The following is a 6978-nucleotide window of genomic DNA, read 5'->3' on the forward strand; positions in this document are numbered from 1 at the left end:
CGGGTTTTTCACACAGTCGACTGATACAACTTTTGCTCTCGGACAACTCACCACCAAGTTCAAATAAATTGGGTGTATCTTCATCAGTAGGGCTGCTAATTGATGTTACTGATATCGCATTGAAACGCATCAGAACCGCATCACACTTGTCCTGGCACTAAATTATTTCTCCGTTACTTTTAAATGATATTAGTGGTGCTGCCGGATTATGTTAGTGGTGGTGACGTGTGATGATAATGAACTTTTGGGACTGCTAAGAGGCCCTTAGTCGTGATGAATATTAATGCCTGCGTAGGGGTGAAGGGGAGGAAGCGGAAGAACGAGGGGAGATGGAAGAGGGGGAGGGTAGGAAGGGAGTGAGAGAAGATGGCACGGAGACAGGAGGGGAGTGAGATGGGATAGGACAGGGAAGAGGAATAACTGGACAGAGAGAAGTAGAATTGGAAACAAGAAATTGGGGCACGAGACTGGAAAGCAAGAAAAAGGGGGAAAGGGAAGGAGGGCAAGGGAGAGGAGGTCAAAGATACAGGTCACTGTGTTAGGGGGCGAAGAGAAAGGGGAGAAAATAACCTGAAAATTATAGGAATGGAAAATGGCAGTAAGAAATATAAAGTGGAAGGATAGATATAGAAGAAAGGAAAAAACCTGAGGAAGGGAAGAGGAAGGAGGTGGACAAGAAAGTAGGGAATAAGAAAAAACATAGGGCACTGTAGTAGTAGAGTAGAATAATGTACGGTAAAGAATGGGGAAGGGAAGAAATAATGGGTATAGGATGCTTACAGGAAGAGGAAGAGGCTGTTGTTGTCGTTTTTGTTTGTTTGTTGTTGTTGAGGTTTGGAGGAGATTGGCATGGTGGTGTCAGTGTCCACGGTGGGATGTCTGGAAAGGCAAAAGAGAAAGAGGACACCAACGGCTTCACCAGACTTTTCCAGAACCTTCCTTCTTCGTGAAATGCACGATTTTTCGAAAAGGAGACCCTCCAAGTTTTTTGCGTCTTGGTAAGGACTCGATTTTCAATCGGCTTATTGTAGATTCTGTTCTAACTAATGTCAGGCGATTTTATTCGTCTCAGAAGGTTTGAGGAGAGACAGCAGCAACATATGAAGACCTCATAGTTTCTGGAAACTTCTTCGGATCATCACGGTGACGTATATTTTGATCTGGCGAAGGACATGAAGGGAATTTTATGCAATTTAGAAGTCTGACCCCCCCAGTTGGTCCCTAACTGAATAAGATCATGTTGGTCTCCCATTCGCTTAGATGTGTGTTCGAATCCCGCACTTCTCTCCGAATCCCAGCAGTGACTGTTAGCTACCACAGCTACTCAGCGTCTCTTGGTGTGGGCTCCTCACCTTTACCCTTCTTTGCCGAAACACCCAAACCAAAACCCAGAAAGTTAAAAGTGAGCAAATTTATGATACTGAGGACGTGGCCAGGAGACTTGGTCGGTAGCGGCCGTGCAGCGCTTCGAGGGGTGAACCAAGGTCTTGAGGTTGTACTTGTGACAGATGTGATGCTGGAGGATGTTGTTGGTGGTGGTGTTAATGGTGGTGTGATGTTACTTTCCCCTATGCGATGGTGATAGGGTATGTGATGTTTGTTGGTTCCAGTAATACACAGTCATGATTAAGCCTCTTGAACGCCTTCGGCACCTACGCACGTGGCGCAGTGGTTAGAGTCCCAGGCTGCCACTACGGCGGCCTGGGTTCGAATCCAGCCCAGGGCTGAAATAATTTCAGTATCACTGCGTTTCGGATCGTTACTCCAACTCTCGTGGGCGGTGAGTTGGGTGTGTGTGTGCGTGTAAGGTCACAGCATTACCCATAGATCGGTCATATATATGAGCTCTTAGCTCATATATGACACACACACACACACACACACACACACACACACACACACACACACACACACATATACGGCTCCATGGTGTGATGGTACCATGCGCGATCACTGATTCAGCGATCCGAGCTCGAGTCCACTCAGGGCTGAAAATTTCCGCATTACTGCACTGCGACCGGCATCCCAACTCTGGTGGGGAAGGAGTTGTGTGTGTGTTTGTGTTTGTGAGAGAGGTCAAAACATTACTTAGAGATCGGGCCATATACTCCTGTGAGCTTTCATCTGGGATGGTAATATCTGTCGATCGCGAGTCCAGTACGTGGCCTAAGACCGTGATATATATATATATATATATATATATATATATATATATATATATATATAGTGTGTGTGTGTGTGTGTGTGTGTGTGTGTGTGTGTGTGTGTGTGTATCACTAAGCACACGTGATAACAATACTTGCAGAAACCACTTGGAAAATAAAAGAATTGAATACCGAACGTTTTCGTCTATTCAAGACATCATCAGGGTACATTCTTTGTACCCTGATGATGTCTTCAATAGATGAAAACATTCGGTATTAATTTCTTTTGTTTCTGCAAGTATATATATATATATATATATATATATATATATATATATATATATATATACATATATATATATATATATATATATATATATATATATCTTTCTTTCTCTCTCTCTCTCTTTTTCTGTCTCTCATTTTCTCTGTCCTCTCCTCTCTCACCTCTTCTCCGACCACATATCTGCGTTCCAACTTTTGCATTGTCTCGTATTATCTCCGAAGTATTTCCAGACGCTCTTGGAGCTAAATGACAGAAGACAGTTGTCCCTCCTTGGACACAACTGTGTCGCGGCGCTCCCAAATAAGCTTTTCATAGCTGAGGTTCTTGGAGATAGTGGGGATGATGGTTCCGAGGCTGGTGGAGATGTTGGAGAAAAGGAGGACATGGGGATGGGTGCCCTTGTTCGTGTTTTCTTTGTAAAACGTACCTTTTTCTACACCACCATTAAAAAAAAATCGAGCGGGGATGAGAAATAGATTTTAGTAATAAGGTCAGCCGATCCAAGATTGATCCCCTTTGTGGAGGTGATTACAATTCTCAAAATGAATAAAATCGTGTAGCCAGTATGAGATATACGACAACGTAGTAGTGGTTAAGCACTTAATACAATTGTGCTCATAGGCCCCTCTTCCGGAAGCCAATTCAACACTATAATAAATCGTACTGGATCCATTAACTGCCAATAGCTTTCGGTCTGGGGACTTTCAGAAGCTTCTGGGGACTCCTCAGAACCCCGGATCATAAAACCCGACGAAACTACCGGCAAGAAATACCTGGTAGTGGACAAAATGGAGGCTAACGATGGAACAGATATCAGGCAAGAGTCTGAAGATCATTACTTGAGAAGCTTCCTCTTTGAGGTGTCCTACATGTACCAAGAGTACCACCTGTGCCCTGTGTGCCCGGACAGCCAGGACAGATAGTAGGCACGTGGGGGTTATGGGAATCGAACCCGTATCATCATAACTTTGACGTTAAAGCGAAATGACGAACAAAGGTTTTTGATGGCACATCATTTATTCATGATTATGTTCACGGTTATGAGAGAGGTCGTGTTTACCTCAGAAGAACGATTATGAGCAAATTTGCGGAAAGGAGAGAAACTGACACTCTCTCTCTCTCTCTCTCTCTCTCTCTCTCTCTCTCTCTCTCTCTGTTAGTTGATTAATCTCCTTTCTTATGTTGCAGGTATGTGGCGTTGGAGGAGGACTTGTCAGGTGTCTTCTTCAAGTAAGTAAGCTGTTTGCGTGCAAGTGCCAGTCTCGCTAATTTAGTGGGTTTGCATGTGTGTTTATATCTGCGTGGGTTTACACTGTGTGTTTAAATGTGTGGATGGGTGTGGGTGCCTATGTTCATGTCTTCGTGCGCTTGTGTGAATGGGCGGGCTTGGGGTATGCCTGCGAATATTCGGGCGTGTTCGCGCTTGTGTGTGTGTATGTATATAATTTATGTGCTTGTGTGCTACGTTCCTGCGTGAGTTCTCTCTCTCTCTCTCTCTCTCTCTCTCTCTCTCTCTCTCTCTCTCTCTCTCTCTCTCTCACACACACACACACACACACACTTTTCACCCTACACCCTCTACCTACAATTCTCTCCTTTTTCTCCCTCTCCCATCCTCCCCTCACTTTTATGTACTTTCCCATTCTTCTTCAGTAATTTGCTTTGCCGGGCGTTCAGAGTTATGGTGACAGATGTGGTCGTACGTTTTTTTCAGCCTTATTTTCATTTTACCTGTATAGCCATTCCTTTATGCCCCCACGTGTATGTGTATATGTGTTACTTGTATGTGTATGTGTGTTTTCATAACCTGGTCAACTGGCAGAGGGGAACCCCAGCCAAAAAAGGAAATGATAATTGTGGTAATGATAATGATAATAATAATAATAATAATAGTAATAGTGATAATAATAATAATGATAATAATAATGATGATGATGATAGATAAAAAACGACAGTTGCATCTTGGTCAACCAGCAAAGCCCCTCCCTCCCCTTCCTCCAAAAAGGGGGGGGGGTGAATTCGCAAACTTGTCAAAAATTGCAATTAGAATCGCATTAAAATTTCAGAACCAAAGAATTTTGTGGACGAGTGAGGGTGGAGGCAGGGAGGAGGGTTGAGGGGGGAATGGTTGGTTTAGGGGGGTTGGGGAAAATGAATTAATTACGTAGTCGGGATTTGTGGATGGAGGGAGGGTAGATTAGAGCGGGCCTAACCAATGCAGCAAGTGTTGTTTAATATACAATGCATTTTGTGCTTGATTGTAGCCACTGTGATTGGCGTTAAATAATGCTGGTCTATCAGTATTTAGGATCCGTAAATGGTTTTATAGGTTTTCAATAGAAGCTTGTACAGTCATTAATTAATGTCTTACTAGTAGTTCTCACCCTGTGGTCCGTGAATCACTAGTGGACCACATAGGTTATCAATGGGGTCCATATTACGAGATCTAGTGGTAGTTAGTGGATGGCGGAGGATTGCATTTAGTGATAAAGTGGTCTTGAGGAGACTAAACAACAGCGTCGCATAGATACAAGATACATGAGGAAATAACTTGAGAACCCATATCTATGGTTGTCCTTTTATGTATTTATTTATTTACTTATTTTAGCATGAAAATGTGTCCTTGTGTTAAGGTGATGCATTTTTTCTTTATAGTATTTACTCGCCAGCAAGAATATTTTCTTATATACTTGCGAGCGTATGATAAAGATATCGCCTCCTGACAAACAGAAAAAGAGGATAAACTTCATCGAAATAAATCCTCACTACCGGATTAAAAGGTTAGCTATAAATATCACAGCCAACTTGAAAGAAAAAAAAAGGGGGGGGGGAAGAAAAATGGATGCCGTTCTTTGAAACATGGGCAGGTCCTGTGTTAACGGTGGCACTATCTGACGGTTAGGTGACCGTTGACCGTTGAAAATAAATCAAAATTTGAATTAACCGACCGCGGGCATGGTCGTGGAGCGATTTTGTTCAAAGTAAATGGTGATGTGGTTGTGTGCGTGTGTGTGTCTGATCTTGTATGTCTGTATCTTTATGTCTGTACTTACTTATCAAAGCTTAAAAGGGCAGAAATTAAATTTATGATGCCTTGTGTCTTCTACGTTATTTCTGACTTGTTTGGGTGCTACGTTTTTGTGCATACACACACACACACACACACACACACACACACACACACACACACACACACACACACACACACACACACACACACACACACACACACACACACACACACACACACACACACACACACACACACACACACACACACACACACACACACACACACACACACACACACACTTTAGTCTGAAATAATTTGGGCTTTTAGCACATTCCGGCTTCACTTCCATTTCCTAATCGTTCTGTTTGCAAAGCTATATTTTTTATAGCCCTTTTTGTTTGTTTGTATGTTTTTTTATTTATTTTAGATTGCACTTGTGTTTATTTGTTTCTAAATGGAAGTGAGAGCTGGCTTGTATTCTGGATGAAGTGGTTCAGTGCGCGAGTAAATATTAATATATTTTTTCTTTTAAATTCTTTATTATTTATTGAATCCTTTCAAAGTAGTTTGGGAAGTGGGTTGATAACGAATACGTTTATGTACGTACACACGTATGTACACACACACACACACACACACACACACACACACACACACACACACACACACACACTTGCATACGCACACACAAACACACTGTATACATATTTCAAGGGAATAAACATTACAATTGCCAAGTTGTAACAAATCTGTACTACCGATGGTCTGTTTTTAGTATGGCGAGTTAGAAGTAGAGAGGAATCCCCAAGTCCACATCAGATTATCAATGGTTCCATGGGAAGTGGGAAGTTAGACCATGTATAAGCTCAGCATTTTATATATATATATATATATATATATATATATATATATATATATATATATATATATATATATATATATATATTATATATATATTGTCTTGCGGTGACAAGGGAATGATAAGGGTCTTTGCGATGGTCCTGAGTGATAACGATGTTGTGGAAAGGGATTACCAAGTCGACAGGAAAAGGGAGAGTTGGAGGGTGAGGGGGATTGCTTTGTATGAGAACGGGGAAGGGGATTATAGTGTTGGGAAGGGAAGATTGGGAGGTTGTGGAGGGCGGTGGTTCTCAACTACGACGGGTCCATTGGTCTCCTGGCGGTCTGCAGAGGGCCTGAAGTGGTACCTCAGTCCTAAAACTAGTGGTAGTTAGTGAATGCTTAACGATATAATTTTGTGTTAAAGTGGTCTGCATAAGTATAAGATGAATGAGAAAACAGGTTAATACGGAGATGTTAGATGCCATATGGGATCTCTCTTTGGGAAGAATAGGAGGGGCGTAGGGGTGTTAGTGGGTGGGAAAGCGTAGCGAAAGGAAAGGGAGACAAAGGGAAGAAGTGGAGGAGGAGGAGGAGGAGGAGGAGGTAGAAGAGGATGGAGTTGTCCGCATAGGGAACTGCCTCGGGACTTGTTTAGTGGGGTCTTATGCAAATGAGATTGTGCACCTTAGTGT

At 42.4% G+C, this 6978-nt stretch overlaps 1 long non-coding RNA gene across 1 annotated transcript in view; it reads left to right on the forward strand.

The window, feature by feature from the left end:
• LOC143032558 (uncharacterized) overlaps nt 1-3646 on the forward strand; it is a 182660-nt gene extending 179014 nt beyond the window's left edge. The window contains exon 3 of the long non-coding RNA XR_012967122.1: nt 3619-3646. This is a non-coding gene — a long non-coding RNA (uncharacterized LOC143032558). The remainder of the gene's footprint in view (nt 1-3618) is intronic.
• Nucleotides 3647-6978: the final 3332 nt, after the last annotated feature.

This window comes from Oratosquilla oratoria, chromosome 14, assembly GCF_046742065.1.
Source record: "Oratosquilla oratoria isolate Oo_2021 chromosome 14, ASM4674206v1, whole genome shotgun sequence".
In the NCBI taxonomy this organism is placed as follows: domain Eukaryota; kingdom Metazoa; phylum Arthropoda; class Malacostraca; order Stomatopoda; family Squillidae; genus Oratosquilla; species Oratosquilla oratoria.